The 22,634-nt window shown below is 34.2% G+C and overlaps 1 long non-coding RNA gene across 1 annotated transcript; it reads right to left on the bottom strand.

Moving 5' to 3' along the window:
- Positions 1–2,529: 2,529 nt before the first annotated feature.
- LOC118180847 (uncharacterized) lies at positions 2,530–22,110 on the bottom strand. The gene is made up of 4 exons (XR_004756781.2): positions 21,954–22,110; positions 9,909–10,075; positions 7,347–7,379; positions 2,530–2,649 (listed from the first exon to the last, which is right to left on the bottom strand). It is a non-coding gene; the product is annotated as an uncharacterized LOC118180847 (long non-coding RNA).
- Between the last annotated feature and the right edge of the window lie 524 nt (positions 22,111–22,634).

Here is a 22,634-nt window from a genome sequence, read left to right as displayed (position 1 = left end):
TTCTTTAAGATGCAAATGATTGTTATTCTGAGCGTTGGTAATATAATATTTCCACCTCTTAATGTATAAACGCTTAATTTTTGCTTGGCTCTACTACATTAATCGTGGTTTTCTCCATGCGTAACGTGTATGCGAGTTTCCCTTAGAAAGTCCTCCACGAAGGCATCCCTCCCCTTAGACAGATTATGTACCAAATGTAAGCTTATATACGCTTTTGTCTATATTTAATTGTGTATGTCCTTGTTTATATATAATTGTAACCATGTATCTACTAGTGTTATCACATATCTTGGCACTTTTTAGTTAATATACATCTATTACGCACTGAATAATCATGTACCTAATGTGTCTGTATGTATGTATATGAATTTATGTTCTGTATATATGATAATGTAACTATGCATCTGCACATTTTATCCTGTAACACGACACCGTATAGCAAAGATCTAACTAGAGCCCCACTCTAAAATTAATTGCACCAATTATCTGTTCAGCACTGTATTAAGTACCTATTGTTAATGTATGTTAAAGTAGCACTTACCTAACGCTTGGGTATCCACTAATTACTGTGTACCTAATACACGTGTTTTAATATCTTTGTACATTGGTTAATGTACTTAGGAAACAGTACAAATAATTCAGTAGCAAGACACTGTACCACACAGTACTAATCTAGAGTCTAACTTTTAATTCACTGTACTAATTACTTACTTCAGCATAACATTGCGCACCTAATATTTCAGTATGTACATGTCTTCTGTTATCTAATGATAATGCTTCAAAGGATCATAGTGTACTCAACATATGAGTACACACGTTATGTATATATGCTACAGTATACATGCTTTTGCATACACCTTGTAACATGGCAATGTATTATCCAGTGTCTAACATTAATTAGCTTTAACGCCACTGTATTAAGTACCAAATTTGTATGTATGTTTATGTATTAGTATATTAGCACAATGAACACGTATGGTTATCTAGATAAAGGTGGACGTGGCGCTATACCGATTAACCGTATTGGTAGAGGGGTGGTGCCCACCTCCTCCGTCGCATGTCGCATGTCCCCTTAGACAGATAGCCCTAGTGTGCTTTGACATAAATAAATAAACCAAACCAAACCTACTACATTAATCGTGCATGATAGGGATGGAAGTATCACTTTTCACGTCTTACTAGCCGCGGGACGCATAGAAAGAGTCCAACATTGTGTGTCCAAGAGTCCAAGTGTGTGTTGCATAGATTTTCAAGGGGACAGCATTCAAGTACAACTGCTTCTATGCAGTAATACGGGGTCTTAAGTAGTCAACAGCTTTTCCTTTTTTTTTATTCGAATGCTCCAGTTTAGAATGGATTTGGTACAGGCACAGATAGAAGTGAGTATAACACCAGAATTTCATTCATCATTGAACGTATAAGTACAGATCCATCGCGCTAACAGTGCAATACAGCCACAATTTGACGAACATCACAGGCATGGGAACTGCCCATGTACCCACCCTGTTCCCCTGGAATCGAACCCAGGTCGTAAATACCAGTATTCAGCGATTTTATCGCTCTGCTACTATCCGGCTTACAGTCATACATACACAAAGATTCTTCATTGTTTAATCTTTTTCTAAATAATATGTCGCGATAACATTTGGTGGCAACAATTTGAAAGATTCGGAAGCAAATGTGACACGGCCAAAGAATGAGCTTCGAGGTTAATATCATAATCGTGCTAAAACAATTTCTCGGATTAAAAATAAGCAAGAAATGCATTGTTTTGTTTGTGATTGTATTAAATAAAGATTAGTCCTGCTGAGATATACTTTCAAATTCCAAAATAATTTTTTTCATATATGTTTTGTATGAATTATATTAAGTTAAAGAGATTAGAGTTAGTTCATGTTATATTGCATTATCTATATATATCATTCACCGTTTTTTGCAGATTTTGCCCAGCCTGAACCATAAAATCTTAAATATATATCGCCCATGGTGTTTTTTTGTATGTCTAGTTAATACAGAAGGATGTCATTCAACAAAATATAAAACTTCTATTTTCCGAAACAATCAGCTTGTAACTGCTTAAACTCTGAGAGATTTAAAAATAGTGAACGCATTCCTTAATAATTTTAATATTTATTTTATTTTTATAATCTAACTACTCGTTACAAGTTATAATTATGTTTAACGTATATCCAATTATTAAACTGTATGAATATTTGAAGCATTTGTTTAGTTAGTAAAAGATATATTCTGATAACACAATTTCTGTAATAGATACCTCTTACAGAATAATCGCAGAGAGATATAATTTAAAAGACAGTAACAAAAAAAAAACCTAATATGTATTTTTATAGATCTAGAAATCTTTAAATTTCACTCTAAAACCCATATATTTTATTTAAGAGTTTCATACCATATGTGTATTATTCTAAAGATAACGGGGACGGAAACAATCCATAATGATAGTTTAGCAGCTAGAAATGATTGTAATTCATGCTTGAAACAAAGAGAATAATTTGAGCAAAACAGATGTCTGATTTAAAAAATTTTATTCATTAAATATTCTATTCAATCAAGACTGTTAAAGGAAAATTGAATATTTTTTTTCTATATATCAACTGGTCATAATTTTTTCCATGTTATTTCTTTTATCTGTAAAGAAACAAGCAAAGAATTAAAATATTGTATGAGAATATTTGAAAACAGTGCAAAGGCAGAAATATGAAGTCTTTGCTACAAGATTCCAAAGGAAAATTTAGGCTATTTCATAGAATTATATTTCATAGATTTCATAAATTATAGAAGCTTAAAATAATGAAAATACTGCTTCAGAATTTCAAAGAAACTTTGGGGCTATATCATATAATTTTAAACTTAAAAACCTAGACCGTTAAAGGCCTACCAGCTGCAGAGCGGTAAAGACGCTAGTTCGGTTCGAGGTTCGAATCCCGCGAACGGGCTGGCTGCATGGGCGTTTTCATGGTTTTTTCCAAGTGTAACGTGTATACGAGACAGTTTCCCTTAGAAAGGCATTCCTCTCTTTAGGCGGGCCCACCAGCGGCCGAGCGGTAAAGTCGCTGAACACTGGTAGTTCGGTCCGAGGTTCGAATCCCGCGAACGGGCTGGCTGCATGGGCGTTTTCGTGGTTTTCCCCATGTGTAACGTGTATACGAGCCAGTTTCCCTTAGAAAGTCCTCCACGAAGGCATCCCTCCCCTTAGGCAGATAGCCCTCGAGGCTTTGCCATAATCACACACACACACACCTCCCTTTAGGCAGATAGCTCCGGCGTGCTTTGCCATAATTGAATAATCCAATCCTAGACCTTTAAAACATATCGGACCACTGTCCTAAATATAGGATTGCCCAAGCAAGTTAAATAGAAGAGAAACAAATAGATAAATTTTTGCATAACTCCCTTGAAATAGATGTAAGTTTCATACGCAGGCTAAACAAATGGCCAATCATAATTCATTAAAAATGTGGCCTTTTTAAAATGATTTTTTATCTCTTATTTAGGATTAAAATATATATTTCTTCTAAGCAGGTGTAAACATTTCTGCTAAACATTTATAGCACTATTTATAGAAATAAAAATACATATGAAAAAAATAACGTTTTCAGGTATTTCATTTGTATTTTACTGGTGTCTTGTAAACAGGACAACGATTCGGTCCCCAATTTTTTTTCTCTCGTCACTCCCCTATTTATAGATCACATTCCTTCAAACCGATTTTGAACAACAATTATTCATACAATGACATTAGAGTGACATATGTAAAGATTAGAAAATAGATTATTCTGAAATCTTATGTGGGTTTCTTTTGTATAACTTTGTAGAATCATTAGGATTTTTGAAGTAGGAAACACAAAAATGTGCAATGCCCACCCTGGGACTTGAACCTGGACCTCTCGAATACGCGCCGAGTGTGCTACCGTTAACACCACGAAGGCATGCAGAAAGGAGGTTGAAAATACCTTACATACTCCACCTTTTAAATTGCGACTGTGTTTTAAGAGACCCAATCGCCAACTCCTGGTGGTGAAGAATAATCATCCACCACCATTTAGTTTGGGCGCTACTGTATAGTTATTAGGTTATTTTGGTGCAAATGAAAATGAGCAATGTCCTCGACTGGACTCGGATGTTATCAAACTCGGTATTCGTGGTCATGGGAATTTATTTTCCGCTAAAAAAACTTTCAAAAACTCACCCCCAGAGGAAAATGGCTCTGTATGCAATATTGTTAAGCAAAATAAAACATGAAGACATCGTTTGCAAATGTGTCTAATAGTTTTTGAAACTTATTACAAAGCATGGCGTCCACCATTTACCGACAAGTTGAATCATATTACTGCATTCTCAACAGCAGCTCTTAGCATATTAGGAGGATTGTGATGGACATGCCGATCTACCGCATCTTTCAATTCCGGCAAATTATGTCGATTATTACCATAAACAGTGCTTTGGAGATAACCCCATAGCCAAAAGTCATAAGGTTTTAACTCTGGGGATCGACGTGGCAAAGACGTGGCCTATAATTCGTGAAATTTTGCTTAGGTAAGTGTGTAATACATGTACCAATGTGCGGTGGGGCCTCCGTTCTGCGTAAAAATAGTGGTGTCTAAAATGCCACATTAGTGAAATTCTGATATCACGAAAAGTCTTAACATTGACACTAAGCGAGCTACAGTCACAGTGCATGTAACAGGTGCAGCTGTCGATTGCTCTTCAAAGAAAAATGGTACAATTATGAAACTACTGTCATACCACACCAAACGGTGACTTTAGGAGAATGCAATGGACCTGGATAGATAACATGAGAGTAGGCTCTCAATCCCGGAACGAATTCTATTGTTTGGGGGAAGCGTCCAAGATTTGTAGATATGGTACGTGAAAGTAGGGATGAGCTAAGAGGAGAAAGGAAAAGGGATTTTGAGTATAGGCAATTTCAATCGTTCCGGGATTAAACGCCTACTATGAACAGGCTCCTGCTTTGAGAGGGTAGCTAACATTTCGTTAGTAAGTGTATTATTTATTATTCTTATTGATTGTCTGCCCTTTTTTTCAAAAATTTCAATTTTCTACAATACCTTAAGTAAATAAAAACTTTACAGTTACAAATATTCAATAAAACCTGGAGCATAAAAATAAGCAGTGAAACTCCTTCCACGGTTCGGGAATAAGTCAGCGAAAATATCCCTTTTTTCCCTAGTACCCACTGAAAGTCCTTCCACGATCTAATTATTTCCGTTGGAAACCATTCCGGAACCTTTCCTTTTTATTCCTCTCGCCTGCGTATATTGAACTCGCCCAGCTAACAATAGCAGGCGTTCCGAGATTGACGGTCTAGTTAACATGAGCGATTTCTTTGGGCCAGATCCTGCAGTTATGGATGTTAACATCCCCATTTAGTTAAAAATGAGCCTCGTCGGTCCACAAAAAGTTCCATAGCTAGTGTTCGTCCACTTCCATCGGTGCAAGGAAGGAATTCCAAAGCGGACGATTCTCTTGCAGCAGGATCGTTAAGTTCGTGTTCTTGAATATGTTTGATTTTGTATGGATAGAACTTCAGCACTTTACGGACAGTTTTGTACACCGTACTCCATGGCACGTCCATTCAACGTGCGACACCACGTACGCTGCAAATACCGTGTGTGTTGTTCATTGTTGCTTCCTCCACTGCTATTGCAACAACCTCCTTGCTTTCCTCAGAAGCAGATTTCCAGACAGTTTGCACACCCAGTTGCAACAAATAACAAATCCGTAGCTTCAAATTTTGCCATCATTTTCCTCAAACGTTGCTCTGTCGGCGTATCCTGGCCCTCGGCATATTTCTATTACTGAATGATACCTTTGCAAAGCACGCCGTTCATTGCTATCGCCATTCATAATAACATTTCACGAGAAAAACACAGTCTTGCATGCACATTGTCGATTTGTAATAATGAGAACGCTGACAAATATGCTCACATTTATTTGAAAAATCAAATGGCATGTAAAGCGTGTTTCCATAAATCATTTGCTTCTTCCCGCCGTAAGTCAATTACAAGCCATTTGCCTTTTTGCATAACCCCACAAACAGTTTTGTTTTAGAAACGACTAAATACGTTTTAAACCGATATATTCACGTCTTATGGCCGAATTCAGTGTTCAAAAATCACAAGTTAGCTACCTGTAAGAAAACAATTTCCAGAATGCGCACACTTTTTTAAGTAATTTACGATCTCACACCTTTCTAATCTCTAATTTGTGATTTTCACAGACGGATTTCTCCGTTACACGGACGGCGCACTCGACATTTATCGCCTTTTATGCCTTTAAATGGTAATTTTGTTTAGGTCAATGTTTTTTAAGGGTATGCAACTTGTTAAACCCGTGTAATGAAAGGCTAAGCTAGATTCCGACCCTTCGACTCTTATTTCGTTTAAGTATATTGCATACAGAGCCATTTTCCCTCTTGTGGCGAGTTTTTAACTTTGTTTTTGGCGGAAAATAAATTCCCGTGACCACCTTTACACCATTACCAAGTTTGATAACACTTGGTATAGTAGATTTCATTTTATGAACATTTCAAAGTGGAACTTTAGTTATAACCACGCTCTATATTGCTTATTGTCTAGAAAATTGAAACCTGGCCACCAGAAATGAAAATTTAATTTTAGAGAGCTTTCACCGTTTATGCTGTAACTAGTTTTTAAGTTTACCATATGCCTTAGAATAAAGTTTCTTAAACTATGAGTTACGACCACAAGTGGGGTTGCAAATCGAAATTTCGGGGTTGCGAAAATTCAGTTCAATAGTTGAATTTAAAGAAACTGCATTCATAAGACTTTTAAAGAATTACATTAATTAACATTAATGAGATTAGACTTTTAAAGACATTATATTAATTGATATGAATGAGATTAATTACCTGTTATATAAAGTGCAAAAGGAATTTGTAAAGCTATCTAGCGATTTAAACTTAAAATAAAAGGCGTAAAATATATGTCGTGCTGAATGAGAGAAGAGCATTAAAACTTGGGTTTTGATTTAACGCTAATTAAAACTAAGTATCGTTCAATTTTGAAACATGCTTCAGGTCCAGCAGTGTCAAATATCGCACCAGCATTTAGTTTGTTATGCAGCAGAAAACGAGCACATTTGTCTCATTAGAATTTTCTTTAATTTTTGTTTGCTTAAACTAAATTCTAAAATACTTCTTTTTATATGTACATTGTTTACCAAAGAAGTAAATTATTTATGGGAGGATATTTATTTTTATATCCTTATTTTATATTTAATATCTACAGTCTGGAAAAAGTCTCAGTGATAAAAAGATGTCGCGATTGAAATGCATTACATACCTTTATTCTTCATACGGGACTTCATAAACAATACTGCAATAAAAATAAGATACTTTAATGAAAATCTATTGAAGAAGGAGAAAAAAGCATGATGCGAAAATAAATTTAAAAAAAGAAAAAAGAAAAAAGCATGATGTGAAAATAAATAAAAAATAAGATACTTTAATGAAAATCTATTGAAGAAGGAGAAAAAAGCATGATGCGAAAATAAATTTAAAAAAAGAAAAAAGCATGATGTGAAAATAAATAAAAAATAAGATACTTTAATGAAAATCTATTGAAGAAGGAGAAAAAAGCATGATGCGAAAATAAATTTAAAAAAAAAGAAAAAAGAAAAAAGCATGATGCGGAAATAAATAAAAAAATAAGATACTTTAATGAAAATCTATTGAAGAAGGAGAAAAACGCATGATGCGAAAATAAATTTCCTTTTATTTATACTTTGTATAGCTTATTGCTTGATGTCCTTTGATATTTAAAAACAGTGCAAATTGATCAATATTTTAATTGGATAGTTATGAATATGAAGGCGCATTGTACATATTTGATTATACCATGTATCTGAAATATAACTGAAAATTTTTGTAACTAACATAGAACTAGGAAACTTTTAATTTCCCATTCTTTAACTCCTAAAAATATTATAAAATTTCCAAGATTTAACAACTAGAATCTTGGCGTTCTTTTTATCCTTCGAAATATTTTATTACTAAACTAAAGAATAACTTAGCTTTTTCGAAATAGAACATGAACGATTAGACACATTGATGTCCTACAAAGCACCATTTAAAAATACAACGCAATTATTGCAATTTATAAGTACCTAGATCACCAATATGACATCATGGTTGGCTCAAATGCTGCGTTCCTAATTTCCTAGATATATTTAAGCATTCCCTGTTCGGTATTTATTAATGTTTACGGATAATCTTTGGAATATGGTAACAGGTCGTTTGCGACATTTTGGTAAGGCGATAAAGGTTACTAGCTAGGACTTTAGCAGTGTACATGGATAAAGTCAAGAGTGTGCGCAATGCCATTTTTGTGCAATTCTGGGATTTTTTTTTAAGTGAAAATAGGTCGACGTGTACATGGATACCGTGTATGAGCAATTCTTAAAAACGCGGCAAGCAGTGGGCGATTCTGCACTCTTTCCCAATTTCGCACCTAATCTTCGTCATGATTAAGCACTTTTGTTCCATAAAAGTTCTAGTATAAGCGTAATTCGGCTAGCAAATTGTTGGAAAAAAATGTTGAGTAAAAAAAAAAAAAAAACATGCCTTTACTTTTTGAGAACAAAATGGAGTCCAAAAAAATCTAGCAGGTTTGGTCGCCAAGTTACCATAGTGCGAAGATTAACCTATTTATTAATGTTTACTTGTAAAATAAACCTCAGGCAGCTACAATTTCTTTGATTAAAAAACATTCGAGAAAAATATAAAAAATCTAAGCTGCAACTTATAGAATTTTTTTATATCATTGTACAGAAATTAAACCTCGGTGTTCAAGCCTTTTTATTATATATATTTTATATGATAAATTTCATTTGCTTTTTCTTAATAACTGAGAAATAAGAGTGTTTTAAAAATTATATTCTTGAACTTAAGGCATTAGCCAGACGATTAAAGGCAGATTTTACTTTTGCTTTTATTAAAAATTTTGTATTAAGAGCATTTTTTGTTTCACCTAACTGATATCATTTTATGAAGGTTTCGATTGATTAAAGGTTTGTAGGGATTCGAGAAACGTTTCGAATTTCAGTTGGAATTCAAGAAAATCTAAGATACGTCCTTTTTCTACATAGATAAAATAGGCTGTTAAGATTGAGAGTGACACATATCTTAGAAAAATGACGGTGCAGAGATAGACAGTTTAAGCAAAAATGAATCCCAAGAAAACAGGTTTGTTAAAATTTTTTTTTTTTTTTTTTTGTTTTTTGTTTTTCCGAATGAAAGTATTGTACAATATTAATTTACAGTTCAATACGGACGTACTGAGAGATTTATTCAGGCTAAAAATTCTGTAAGCCCACCTCCAGAAAAATAATACAAACTACAGTTATAAAATATATACCACAGCCCCCTATGTTTAACTTAAATATATACCACAACTATAGAAATCTTTTGTGCAAGAAACGTTCTATTATAGTGATTTATTGGATTTTTAAATTTTTTAAAATTTTTACGCACAATGGAATCTCCTGCATTGTTTAAGGGCTAAGGTGAGCCTATGAGTAGACCTTCATCAACTATGCTATATACTCAGATACGTTCAACGACATTTATTTCCTGTTTGGAGTTATAGACTTACATTATCTTTAAAGATACGAGATTTGGGCGATAAATGAAATGCTCGAGCACAAAAGTTTAAATTAAATTTGTATAATAATATGGCTAATGCTATGTTTCAATCTAACTTAAATAACAAACATTAGTCTAGCTAATTCAGTGAACGGAAGAATAAACACAAATGCCGTCGTGATTTATGTTTTACATAATATCAGCGTCACATAATATATTTCTGATGCCAGTCTCGCTTCTTTATAAATTTAAATTTACTTACTTTGATACAAAGTCTACGCAGTGAAGAGTGCATTTCTTCTTGCAAACTTCCCCACTCTCATCACACTCTGTTTCACACACTATATTACAAAGACCAGCTTGAGAAACGGCAATGAAGACAGTCAGTACCATGACGACCATCAGAAGACAAATCAAGCGGCTTTTCATCTTTTTAAAAGAAAATAGAGTTTAAGTTAGAACAGGCGAGGCAAAGTTTTGTATGCATCATTGATAACATTTTTAACAAGCGTATTTCATGCAGCATTCCTCGCACTGAGCAATTAAAGAAAAACTTTATATGCTATCCATATCTAAGATCTACGCTTCACCTCTAGACTGAAATGTTTTCTTGCAGTTATTCAAGGAGATGGTACATGATTATTGCGAAGCGAAATGTTCTGCAGAATACCTCCATGTGAGTTTAATACCCTTCTGTAAAGAAATTGAGAATTTTTACATTATGTCGAATTTCTGAATACCTAAAGGTCCGATTTTAATAAAATTTTGTATCAATATACATTTATATCAGAGAAAAAGGTATACCATTGTAGAGTCATTATGTTATTTTGAAGCAGAGAATGTGAAAATGTGCAATAGCCACCCCGGCACTCGAACACCTAGACTTTCGAGTGCGCTACCATTACACCACGAAGGCATGCTGGAAAGAGGGCGAAAAGTATCTTACATACTTCTCCTTTTAAAGGGTGACTGGGGATCAGGGCATGCATCGCCAAATCCTGGTGGTGATGAATTATTGTCCACCGCCTTTTACGTCAGGCGCCACACCACGACGGCATGCTGGATGGAAGAAGAAAATACGTTACGCCATTCAAAAGTCATTTTATGTGCTGGTGATTATCAGTACAGGTCGAAGTTCAAAATACAATTTGTGATACTGAAATGAAAATTAGTCTAATATGGAGTTGGTTCCCCTCTCACAGTCAGACAAGCGTGAAGGTGTACAGAGCAGGAGACATTGAGGAATTTCTGTGGCAGTTTATTTCCCTCCTTCAGGAATGCAGTTTTCTACACCTGGATAGTTCTTGGAAGATGAAACTGCCCTCTCAAGAGCATCCCAGACATGCTATATAGAGTAAGGTCAGAAGGTCTGGCTAGTCAATATATGTGACGAATATTCTCACCTTCCATGTAATCACCGGCCTGCTGAGCCCTATGTGGACGAGTGCCGACTGAGTGCCTCAAAATTCGAACATGGAGTTTTAAGATTTGATTTGTATACCTCATAGCAGTCACGGAACATTTGTCAAATACATGCAGGATTGCACGGAGCAGTCCAACCAAATGCCTTCTCCAACAATTACACCATCACCACCGTAATAATCATTTCCCTAATGAATTAGGGATGGTATCGTGTTCCAGGTTCTCTCCGCATACAGGTACCTGTCGAAAATCATGTGTAAAAAGCACGGTGCTTCACTGAAGTCTTGTCCAAAGCACGTATCATTTGCGCCATGCTGTATACATCGCGACACTCATATTCCAGTGGCATGAATGAACGCTGCTCGCGAGAGAGCCGTGAAGCTGTAGCAGTCCTGTGGCGCCGAGCTGAAAGTGCAAATCGCTGTTTCAAATCTTTGTCAATTTTGTTCAAGTTTTCTCGAAATGGATTGAGTGTCTTGAGGGTATTTCTGCAAACTGCATAATACACCGGGAGTTACATTGAGCTCTGTAACCACCTGCGCTTCTGATTGGCCTGCCTCCAGTCTGCCGATAATTCTAAACCCCTCGTATGCTTATCACAGCTGCTCACGTTTCACACGTTTATATACATCTCCACACGTTTATATATTCGACTCTGGATATTTGCAAAATTCTTCGGCGGCATAAGTAGTACCTTGGGTTCAATACATTTCGTAAAAATAGACATAATTTTCAAATTCTCTTAATTTTATACACGAAAGTACATAACGTATCATTTGGAATAACCTGCCCTCGGTCATGACTTTCGAATTTCGTAAGTAGATGGCCGAGACATGGATCAATCAAATCCGTGATTGATCAGTATTTCCTTCCGAAGGTTCTAATTGCTCGCTTTTGCAGCTGATCACGCTGTATTTCTGATGATGATGTTAATGATAACTATGATGTTAATTTTTTCAGTTTACGACATTATTAAAGTTTGATCATTGTTGAGTGGCGAATTAAAATCTAATTGCTTTGGCATTACATGGAGTTGTTTGCAAAAAGTTCTTAGAAGATATGATTACAAGGTAAGTTATTTCTACAGATATAAATGAGTATTGCGAAGAATTTGAAAACAGTTGTTTAGATTCTCGATTTCATTTTGTTCTAAAATTTGCATTCGCCTTTACGGCTGCGCAGTGCTGAAGAGGATGCAATGTAATGCTGCAGTAGAAGCAAAGACTGTATATCGCTTTGATGTGGGTGTCTGTAAGGTTATCGATTTCTCTGTAACCGTGGTTCTTTCCAGCGTGGTGGTTGCTGAAAGATGCACGGAATCCTCATGTGGAATACAGCTGTCGAAAGCAAGAAAGAGGATAGTTATCCTACAAAGTGTGCGTTTCAATTCCCGGATAGTACATATCTGATATAATGTATTCCCGGATAGTACATATCTGATATACTCTGAAGAGTGATTGAAAGGTTTAGGAGCAAATTATATTAATAAAGCATTCAAACACATTAGGAAACGTTCCAATTGAATGTTACTTTTATGACAGGCAAATTCTTTATTTAGATATTCGATTTACTTAGATATACTAGGCAATTCTTTACTTAGATATGGTACTTTAATATAATTGTGAAAATAATTAATATATTTTAATAGGTATAGGTTCTCTACTTAAAATGATCGTAAGTTAAATGATTCTAAAAGCATTAAGTATTTCTATTTTTCTAATTGTAGATTCTAGTATTACTGTTTTTCTTGTAAGTAATTTTTAATTCCAAACACTGCATAATTTGTAACTTTTTAAAATTACTGTATTATGTATTTGACAGCAGGGATTGACAACATTTTTCACCCATCCAGATCATTTAAAGGAACGACATTTTTCATGACCCCCTTGCATTTTTCTCATTAATATACAGTATACAACATAATCATAACATAAACAAGTGCACATAAATAACTTAGACACAACTATTAGATTAAGAATATCAGCAAAAGTTTTTAAAATGGTTTCTTTTTTGTATATTTTTGATTTTGTTTTCTTATGCTCTTGAATACAGCATTTTTTAGATTGCATTTATGTATTAAAAATTATTATTATTATTTAAAATTATTAAACAATTTTAGAATATTTTCCCCTTGTACTTATTTTTCGTGATTTCTTCCTTGCTATATGATACACCTGGAAAAAATGGGATTCTGATTATTCGCATCAATTATCTGTGATTATTCGACTATCGATCCTCAATCATTATTAACCCCCTTTAAAATTTCATTTTATTACATTTAAGCATTAAAGTATTACTTCTATGTTACTTTCTTATTTTACATATGTCTCCAATGATGATGAAATTTATGATAAAAATCAAAGGATTTTTATTATTTGCTGTTTAATGAAGAGCAGGTTTTGATAACTTAAATACTGAATGAGTGTAATTAAGACAACAATAACACGCCGAATAAATACTAATTCAGAAGTCAAACAACAAAAATCAGCGTTAATTTACAAAACTTTCACAGGACTAGTTTCGATGGTTTTACCGAACCATCATCTTCAGCTGCAAAACCGCAAATGAACAAGATAGGAAATAATGTTTAGATAAGATAAGAAAGCCTGGACAAGAATAAGCAAGTGGCGCCATCTGTTGGCGAAACCAGAACTAAAACATAATTTCTCTAAAAGCCGAAGGCAAATTTGGATTGGAATTAGGATCGTTAACTAGAACAGAAAGATTTTTATGAATGTGAAATGCCTCTAGAAAATCCAGTTCTCCAATGGAAGATGTTTTTTGAATAATTTTGGCAGCAGAAAAATTGAAAGTGTGATTTTCGGACCAACAATGTTGAGCAACAGAAGACTTCTGTGTTTCCTTTTTTCTAACATATGCCTCATGTTCTTTGACGCGAAATTTTAAGGCTCTCTTAGTTTGGCCAATGTAAATTAAACCGCACTGGCAAGGAATCCTATAAATACCCCAGGAATTCATATCCGGAATGGGGTCCTTGAGTATAGAAGTTGGAATTTTATTGATGGGAGAGTAAACAACCCGAAAGTTAAATTTCTGCAAAATATGTGCAACTTTATAGCTAATTGATGGAAAGAAGGGAATGACAACAGAATTTTTATAATCTCCTAAAATAAGAGTGTGGCTTTTAGTGTGTTGAGATGAGAATTTTTTAACTGCTTGATTAATAATGTTGGGTGAAAAGCCCCTGTCAATAGCTATTGCTTTTAAATAATTTAGTTCTTCATCAAGGGCTAGTTTGGAGGAGCAAACTTGAAGAGCACGGAAAACATAGGAATAAAATGAAGCTAACTTTTGTTTAGTCGGATGACATGATTTAAAGTGTGGTGGAAGGCAAACCGATGAAGGTTTACGGTAAACTGTAGTACTGAAGTTGGATGTGTTACGTGTGACCAGAATGTCGAGAAACGGAAGAGAATTGCAAGTCTCAAGTTCAAAAGTGAACTGAATAGCAGGATCAATAGAATTCATTGTTGAAAGAACTCTATTTAAATCATCTTTATTACCTTCAAACAGGGTAAAAGTATCGTCTACGTAGCGGAACCATGCCGGGAAGTTTAAAGTTTCAAACAATTTTGATTCATAATAATGCATGTAGATATCAGCCAGGATGGGACTGAGGGGGCTTCCCATGGCTAATCCCTCAGTTTGCTTGTAATATTTATTTTGGAAAACAAAATGTGTTTGTTTCAAACAGAGTTGGGTGAGAGAAATTAGCTCATCAATTTCGATGCAAGAGAAATGAAATTCGCGAAGTCTGGTTTCTAGACATCTTAATGCACCCTCCACATCAATAAAATTCCAACTTCTATACTCAAGGACCCCATTCCGGATATGAATTCCTGGGGTATTTATAGGATTCCTTGCCAGTGCGGTTTAATTTACATTGGCCAAACTAAGAGAGCCTTAAAATTTCGCGTCAAAGAACATGAGGCATATGTTAGAAAAAAGGAAACACAGAAGTCTTCTGTTGCTCAACATTGTTGGTCCGAAAATCACACTTTCAATTTTTCTGCTGCCAAAATTATTCAAAAAACATCTTCCATTGGAGAACTGGATTTTCTAGAGGCATTTCACATTCATAAAAATCTTTCTGTTCTAGTTAACGATCCTAATTCCAATCCAAATTTGCCTTCGGCTTTTAGAGAAATTATGTTTTAGTTCTGGTTTCGCCAACAGATGGCGCCACTTGCTTATTCTTGTCCAGGCTTTCTTATCTTATCTAAACATTATTTCCTATCTTGTTCATTTGCGGTTTTGCAGCTGAAGATGATGGTTCGGTAAAACCATCGAAACTAGTCCTGTGAAAGTTTTGTAAATTAACGCTGATTTTTGTTGTTTGACTTCTGAATTAGTATTTATTCGGCGTGTTATTGTTGTCTTAATTATAGAAGCCCCAAACAGGCTTACATTTTGCTTTCTTTTTTGCACGGTGTGGCCGCCATTTTGTGATTGTAGGAGTTTCGGTGAGTACATTTTTGCAATTTTCAAGTTATGTTTATGTTTTGTACATTTGGATATTGTGCTTTGCTTGTCTGATTTCATGCATTTTGCTTACAAACATTTTGTTTTCTATTCATTTCAGTGAGGGATTTTTCTGCTATTTTGTGTGTACTTTATTATTGCTCAGTTAATTTAGTTTGATTTTCTGCATTGTTTATCATGCCTTCATCCGTTAATCGTTTCACTAAATTACGCCTGAAACGGCAAAAATTCCTGAATCATCTTGACTTTTTACTTAAATGTAAATGTAAAAAATTGATCCCCAATTTTATTCAAATCAAATCTAATCAAAAACCTTCGAGTCGCGTTTCAAGAATTCTGTTAAATTGCAAACTTGCCTTACTTCGGTCCGTGATAAGGGATACACGTCAACAATTGTCCAAAATTGAACATGAACTCTATAAGCTTCATCTGGAACTCGCTAAAACATATCCAAAATTCACTGCCCTTGAACAAAAGTCTTGGTCTAGAACGGAGAATGCAGTTAACCGTCATAAAAACACCCTTGTAGTTAAATTCGAAAAACTACTTTTACAGTCTTCCAGTTCAAGTAGTTCAAAAAATCTTCCCATTGTAAACATCAAGCCAATAGCTAATATTTCTAATGTTAGTCTTTCAGAAGAACAAGAGAGAATTCTAAAATATAATTTTAACTTCTCACAAACCTGTAAACCCTCGATTCCAAAGATTTTGGCTCCTATCGAAAAAGCTTTCAAGTTCAGTAAAGTTTCAGATTCACAGAAAGAAATGATTAGGCATCTTATCGCTCATAATGTGAAATTCAATAATAAACCTTTGAAACCAAATCTGACTGCGAGAGAAAGAGCTACAATGCGCGAGATTCATTCTAACCCGGATATTGTCATTTCAAAGGCCGACAAAGGTGGCCAGATAGTCGTCATGGATAAGAACACTTACATCGATGGTGTCACTAAACTCTTAAACGAAGGACCATATAATCCGATCCCTAAAGATCCTTCACCTTCGGACTTATCCAAAATAAAAACTGCGATCAAATCTTCGCAAATCATTTCAAGCAACTTAAAACATTCGCTTATCCCATCTGTTGCGAATTGTGCCAGATTATATGCTCTTCCCAAAATTCATAAAAGTGGTATTCCTTTCCGCCCTATTGTATCAAATTTAGGTACTGCCTCGTATCCATTAGCTAAATATTTAGTTTCTAGATTTTCCACTCTATTAGACAATAACATTTACACCATAAAAAATTCAATAGAGTTTGTAAAAAAGGTTAAAAACATTTCTCCTCGTAATTTACTCATGGTTTCTTTTGATGTAAAATCATTATTCACCAATGTCCCAGTGGAGGGTGCATTAAGATGTCTAGAAACCAGACTTCGCGAATTTCATTTCTCTTGCATCGAAATTGATGAGCTAATTTCTCTCACCCAACTCTGTTTGAAACAAACACATTTTGTTTTCCAAAATAAATATTACAAGCAAACTGAGGGATTAGCCATGGGAAGCCCCCTCAGTCCCATCCTGGCTGATATCTACATGCATTATTATGAATCAAAATTGTTTGAAACTTTAAACTTCCCGGCATGGTTCCGCTACGTAGACGATACTTTTACCCTGTTTGAAGGTAATAAAGATGATTTAAATAGAGTTCTTTCAACAATGAATTCTATTGATCCTGCTATTCAGTTCACTTTTGAACTTGAGACTTGCAATTCTCTTCCGTTTCTCGACATTCTGGTCACACGTAACACATCCAACTTCAGTACTACAGTTTACCGTAAACCTTCATCGGTTTGCCTTCCACCACACTTTAAATCATGTCATCCGACTAAACAAAAGTTAGCTTCATTTTATTCCTATGTTTTCCGTGCTCTTCAAGTTTGCTCCTCCAAACTAGCCCTTGATGAAGAACTAAATTATTTAAAAGCAATAGCTATTGACAGGGGCTTTTCACCCAACATTATTAATCAAGCAGTTAAAAAATTCTCATCTCAACACACTAAAAGCCACACTCTTATTTTAGGAGATTATAAAAATTCTGTTGTCATTCCCTTCTTTCCATCAATTAGCTATAAAGTTGCACATATTTTGCAGAAATTTAACTTTCGGGTTGTTTACTCTCCCATCAATAAAATTCCAACTTCTATACTCAAGGACCCCATTCCGGATATGAATTCCTGGGGTATTTATAGGATTCCTTGCCAGTGCGGTTTAATTTACATTGGCCAAACTAAGAGAGCCTTAAAATTTCGCGTCAAAGAACATGAGGCATATGTTAGAAAAAAGGAAACACAGAAGTCTTCTGTTGCTCAACATTGTTGGTCCGAAAATCACACTTTCAATTTTTCTGCTGCCAAAATTATTCAAAAAACATCTTCCATTGGAGAACTGGATTTTCTAGAGGCATTTCACATTCATAAAAATCTTTCTGTTCTAGTTAACGATCCTAATTCCAATCCAAATTTGCCTTCGGCTTTTAGAGAAATTATGTTTTAGTTCTGGTTTCGCCAACAGATGGCGCCACTTGCTTATTCTTGTCCAGGCTTTCTTATCTTATCTAAACATTATTTCCTATCTTGTTCATTTGCGGTTTTGCAGCTGAAGATGATGGTTCGGTAAAACCATCGAAACTAGTCCTGTGAAAGTTTTGTAAATTAACGCTGATTTTTGTTGTTTGACTTCTGAATTAGTACTGAATGAGTGTATTATTCGAAGCTTCGCAATATGTACAAAACGGTTCCAAAAAATGTTTTACCAACATTAGATAGTGTCAGATCGAAAGAGAGGATTACTGTAATTTTCCATTATTATAGAAACTAATTGTTAGTGATAATACTTCGATATCATTAAAAATATCTGACGTTGACACCACATGACTTGTAAGGCCCATTAAATTATACGCATTTTTTGCTGTACTTCAGTTAAATTTATTTTCTCTAATTTCGTTAGAAATATATTTCTCATTCAATCAATTCAGTTCTCACTTCGCGGCAAGACAAAAGTACATAAAAACTCAAAATACCTTCATAAAAAATTGTAAAATATAATAAAACCTAAAACACCAAATACATTTAAACACAGGTTAGAAAACAAATTTTGTGATTAAAATTAAAGTTTCTGCCAAAAAAGAACCAATTTCGCCAACGGGCAGGAAAAGAAAATTTTCGGTACACAAATCTGAAAGCTAACTTTCGTCCCCACTGTGCAAACAGACATTGAATTGGGTGCACCAACTGATTTAATTAATTGTTATACTGAGAGTTTCAAATATAAAAAAAATGTCGGCCTGAAACAGAATAATTAATTATAATAAAGGAACATAATTCAAACACATTTAAAGCAAGAAATGCACAATTTACCATAGAATAATAAATAAATACAGAGCTCACCGAGCCGGGTTATAGGCAAGGTGAGAATATATCTTTTTTTTTTTTTTTCCGAGAGCTTAAACTGCTTAAATAAAAATCTGATGTGTACACCACATGACTTCCTTGTACGGAAGATTAAATTATACGCATTTTTCTTACATTTCATTTAAACTTATTGAATTTAATTAAATCTACTCCGCCGACAGCGCATAAACCACAATAGAATAAATGCATCCTTTAAAATTCACTCTATTTGTTTACCATAGCGACACTCTGGCGCTAGGTTCACTTAACAGTATTATATTGCGTTCATATTATAACTGAGAATGCACAAAATTTATATCATTTAAAGAATTATCTAATCGTTGCCGCATGTTCTATTCAAATACTATAATAAAGCTAGAACGATGTATAAAAGAAATTAAGGAAACAAAACAAAAAAGAAACTTTTCACAGACGATTGAGTACTTCTCATTCAATTAATTCAGTTTTCACTTCGCGACAATGAAAAATACATAAAAACTCAAAATATCTGTATTAAAAATTACGAAGTAAATCTTAAACAGTTATTTCCTCGAAAAACTTCGAGAAAGGATTAAGCATGATTTAATTCGCAATAATAAATGAAGGCGTTATCTTTATTGTTGCGAAGCTAAGTTTCTCTAGATTGGCAACAAATCCACTATTCTGCTGTTTCAAATGTAAACAAGCAATGGCCGCCATCAAAAAAATTATTAGGCTTAGCGGCACTTAAACAACTCTAAAATTGTTGATAATTTTAAAAATATTGCTTACAGATTTCCTAAAGGCATAAAACCCTTAACCGGAAGATAAGAACAACATAATACAATCATTTTTAAAGCAAAAAATGTACAATTTACAAACATATAAGAGTAAAGAAACTGAGATCACTGAGCCGGGTAACAGAGTGGATATCTATATAAATATATTTTTATACGTTTGGTGCGGCCGATTGCAACCAAAATTAGAGGTGCACATCTACATGTTATAGGAATTCTATATACAAAATGTCAACGTTCTGAGGCTACTCGATTTTGAGTTATGCGAGATACGTACGTACGTACATACGTTCGTACAGACGCCACAAAAGTTTCTCTTCAGAATTCATTTTGAAGCAGTTTTATAATTTTTTTGGAGGAAAAGAGTCTTTTATTCTGTCCTTACGTACAGATATCACGCAAAAACATCGTTCAATTTCATTCTATAGCGGTCAAAATGGATATTTTCATTAAAATATGCTGCCTGAAACTTTTCGCGATTACATACTTCCTTTTTACTTCGTACAAGGAAGTAAAAAGTATGTGAAATTTATTTTTCAGACGAAATGTTAATATCCAGCTCAGTAAGTATACTTCAAGTTTACAATATTGGACTAAAAATGTCACCAATTTTCCGTCTCATGTCCTTCTCCTTACTAGGATAACATCTCAGTTCGGCGTCCGCTTCTCCTAAGCATCTATCAAGAACATCGCACATCATCAACTAGTGCCCTCATTGTAAATTTGACTTTTTTCATTCAAAAACTCTTATGCATACTAGGACTGTATTGTTTGTTTTACCGCTTGTTTTTCATGCAATGTGAAACAGAACTATTATGCATACTAGGACTGTGAGACGACAGAGTCATCTGGAATACCCTGTGCATAAACGTACGGCTAAAACACAAAGCTTATAGTATAAAAATTAAATATTAATTAAAGTGTTGATTTAAATTATTGGATGCATTATTTTTATCTATATCAATTGACATAGTGTAAAAGGGAACTGATTATGTTATAAGGTATTTTCTCCCTCCTCTCAGCGAGCTAAATTCGAGGTGTGCGAACTAAATTCGAGGTGTAGCACACTCGGTGTGTATTCGAAAGATCCAGGTTAGAGTCCCGTTGAGGGCATTGCTTATTTTCCGTGTTTCCTGTTTCAAAATAACCTAATAACTCTACAATGTATACTAATAGCGCATAGACTGCTATGAAAATTATTTTAGTTTCATCTGTTTAGATTTTTATCTAGATATATATTGTCTAGTTTGATTTTAAATAAATGTTATAAGGTACTTTCTCCCTCCTCTCAGCGAGCTAAATTCGAGGTGTGCGAACTAAATTCGAGGTGTAGCACACTCGGTGTGTATTCGAAAGATCCAGGTTAGAGTCCCGTTGAGGGCATTGCTTATTTTCCGTGTTTCCTGTTTCAAAATAACCTAATGACTCTACAATGTATACTAATAGCGCATAGACTGCTATGAAAATTATTTTAGTTTCATCTGTTTAGATTTTTATTTAGATATATATTGTCTAGTTTGATTTTAAATAAATGTTATAAGGTATTTTCTCCCTCCTCTCAGCGAGCTAAATTCGAGGTGTGCGAACTAAATTCGAGGTGTAGCACACTCGGTGTGTATTCGAAAGATCCAGGTTAGAGTCCCGTTGAGGGCATTGCTTATTTTCCGTGTTTCCTGTTTCAAAATAACCTAATGACTCTACAATGTATACTAATAGCGCGTAGACTGCTATGAAAATTATTTTAGTTTCATCTGTTTAGATTTTTATCTAGATATATATTGTCTAGTTTGATTTTAAATAAATGTTATAAGGTATTTTCTCCCTCCTCTCAGCGAGCTAAATTCGAGGTGTGCGAGCTAAATTCGAGGTGTAGCACACTCGGTGTGTATTCGAAAGATCCAGGTTAGAGTCCCGTAGAGGGCATTGCTTATTTTCCGTGTTTCCTGTTTCAAAATAACCTAATGACTCTACAATGTATACTAATAGCGCATAGACTACTATGAAAATTATTTTAGTTTCATCTGTTTAGATTTTTATCTAGATATATATTGTCTAGTTTGATTTTAAATAAATTTAGACCGTAGCCGCCGCTAATTAAACTTACCGGTTAATAAACTCAGCCAATTAATTACGCTAAAATTTCCAGAAAACAAACCGTATACATAGTACTTATTAATAGCAAAACCACCACTTACAAAGCGATGTTATACATACCTTTTCAGATTAGAAATTGTAAATATGTTTGTACTTAAACACTTGCTCTTTCCACACTTGATAAATTCACAATAAACGCAACATATATAGGCTCTTCATTATCATGTCAGAATATCTCTTTTTTAACAGGTGTCTTCAGAGACAATTGATGAGACGTCCACCGATATCATAAACTCAAGGAGCAAGAAGTATAAAGTCTCTAAAATTGAATGAACATTTTAAAGAAAAAATTGCATTCTTATCTTTCATTGGAAAAATGAAATTCGAAATCTTTGTAGAAATCTTAGGAGAAAATTAACGTTAATTAAAATGCACTTAATTTTAATATGAAACTTTAAGCTAAACTATGGTCTTGAAATTGGGACGTAACAGTATAATTATTATTACAGAACACGAATATTATTTATATTTTCAGAACTATAAATCGTTATATATCATTAGAACATTATCATGTGGGAATAATATTGTTTTAAACTCATGCAAATAAATTTTCTAATATTAAATCTTTACCAGTTCCGTAGAGAAAATCACAATTTGGCATTTTTTATTTGTCACAAACACGTTTTATAGTACTCTTTTTTACATTTTATTTCTTTTGGGAGAAAGAGAGAGGAAGTTAAAGAAATTTATTAGTGTTATAAAAAAATTTCAATGCAATTGCATTGTTATTACTGATATTCT

This window comes from Stegodyphus dumicola, chromosome 6, assembly GCF_044657685.1.
Source record: "Stegodyphus dumicola isolate Sdum_Otavi_A_Nest chromosome 6, ASM4465768v1".
Taxonomy (NCBI): Eukaryota; Metazoa; Arthropoda; class Arachnida; order Araneae; family Eresidae; genus Stegodyphus; species Stegodyphus dumicola.
Note: the sequence above shows the minus strand (reverse complement) of the source record. Positions and strands in the feature narration are given on the sequence as shown.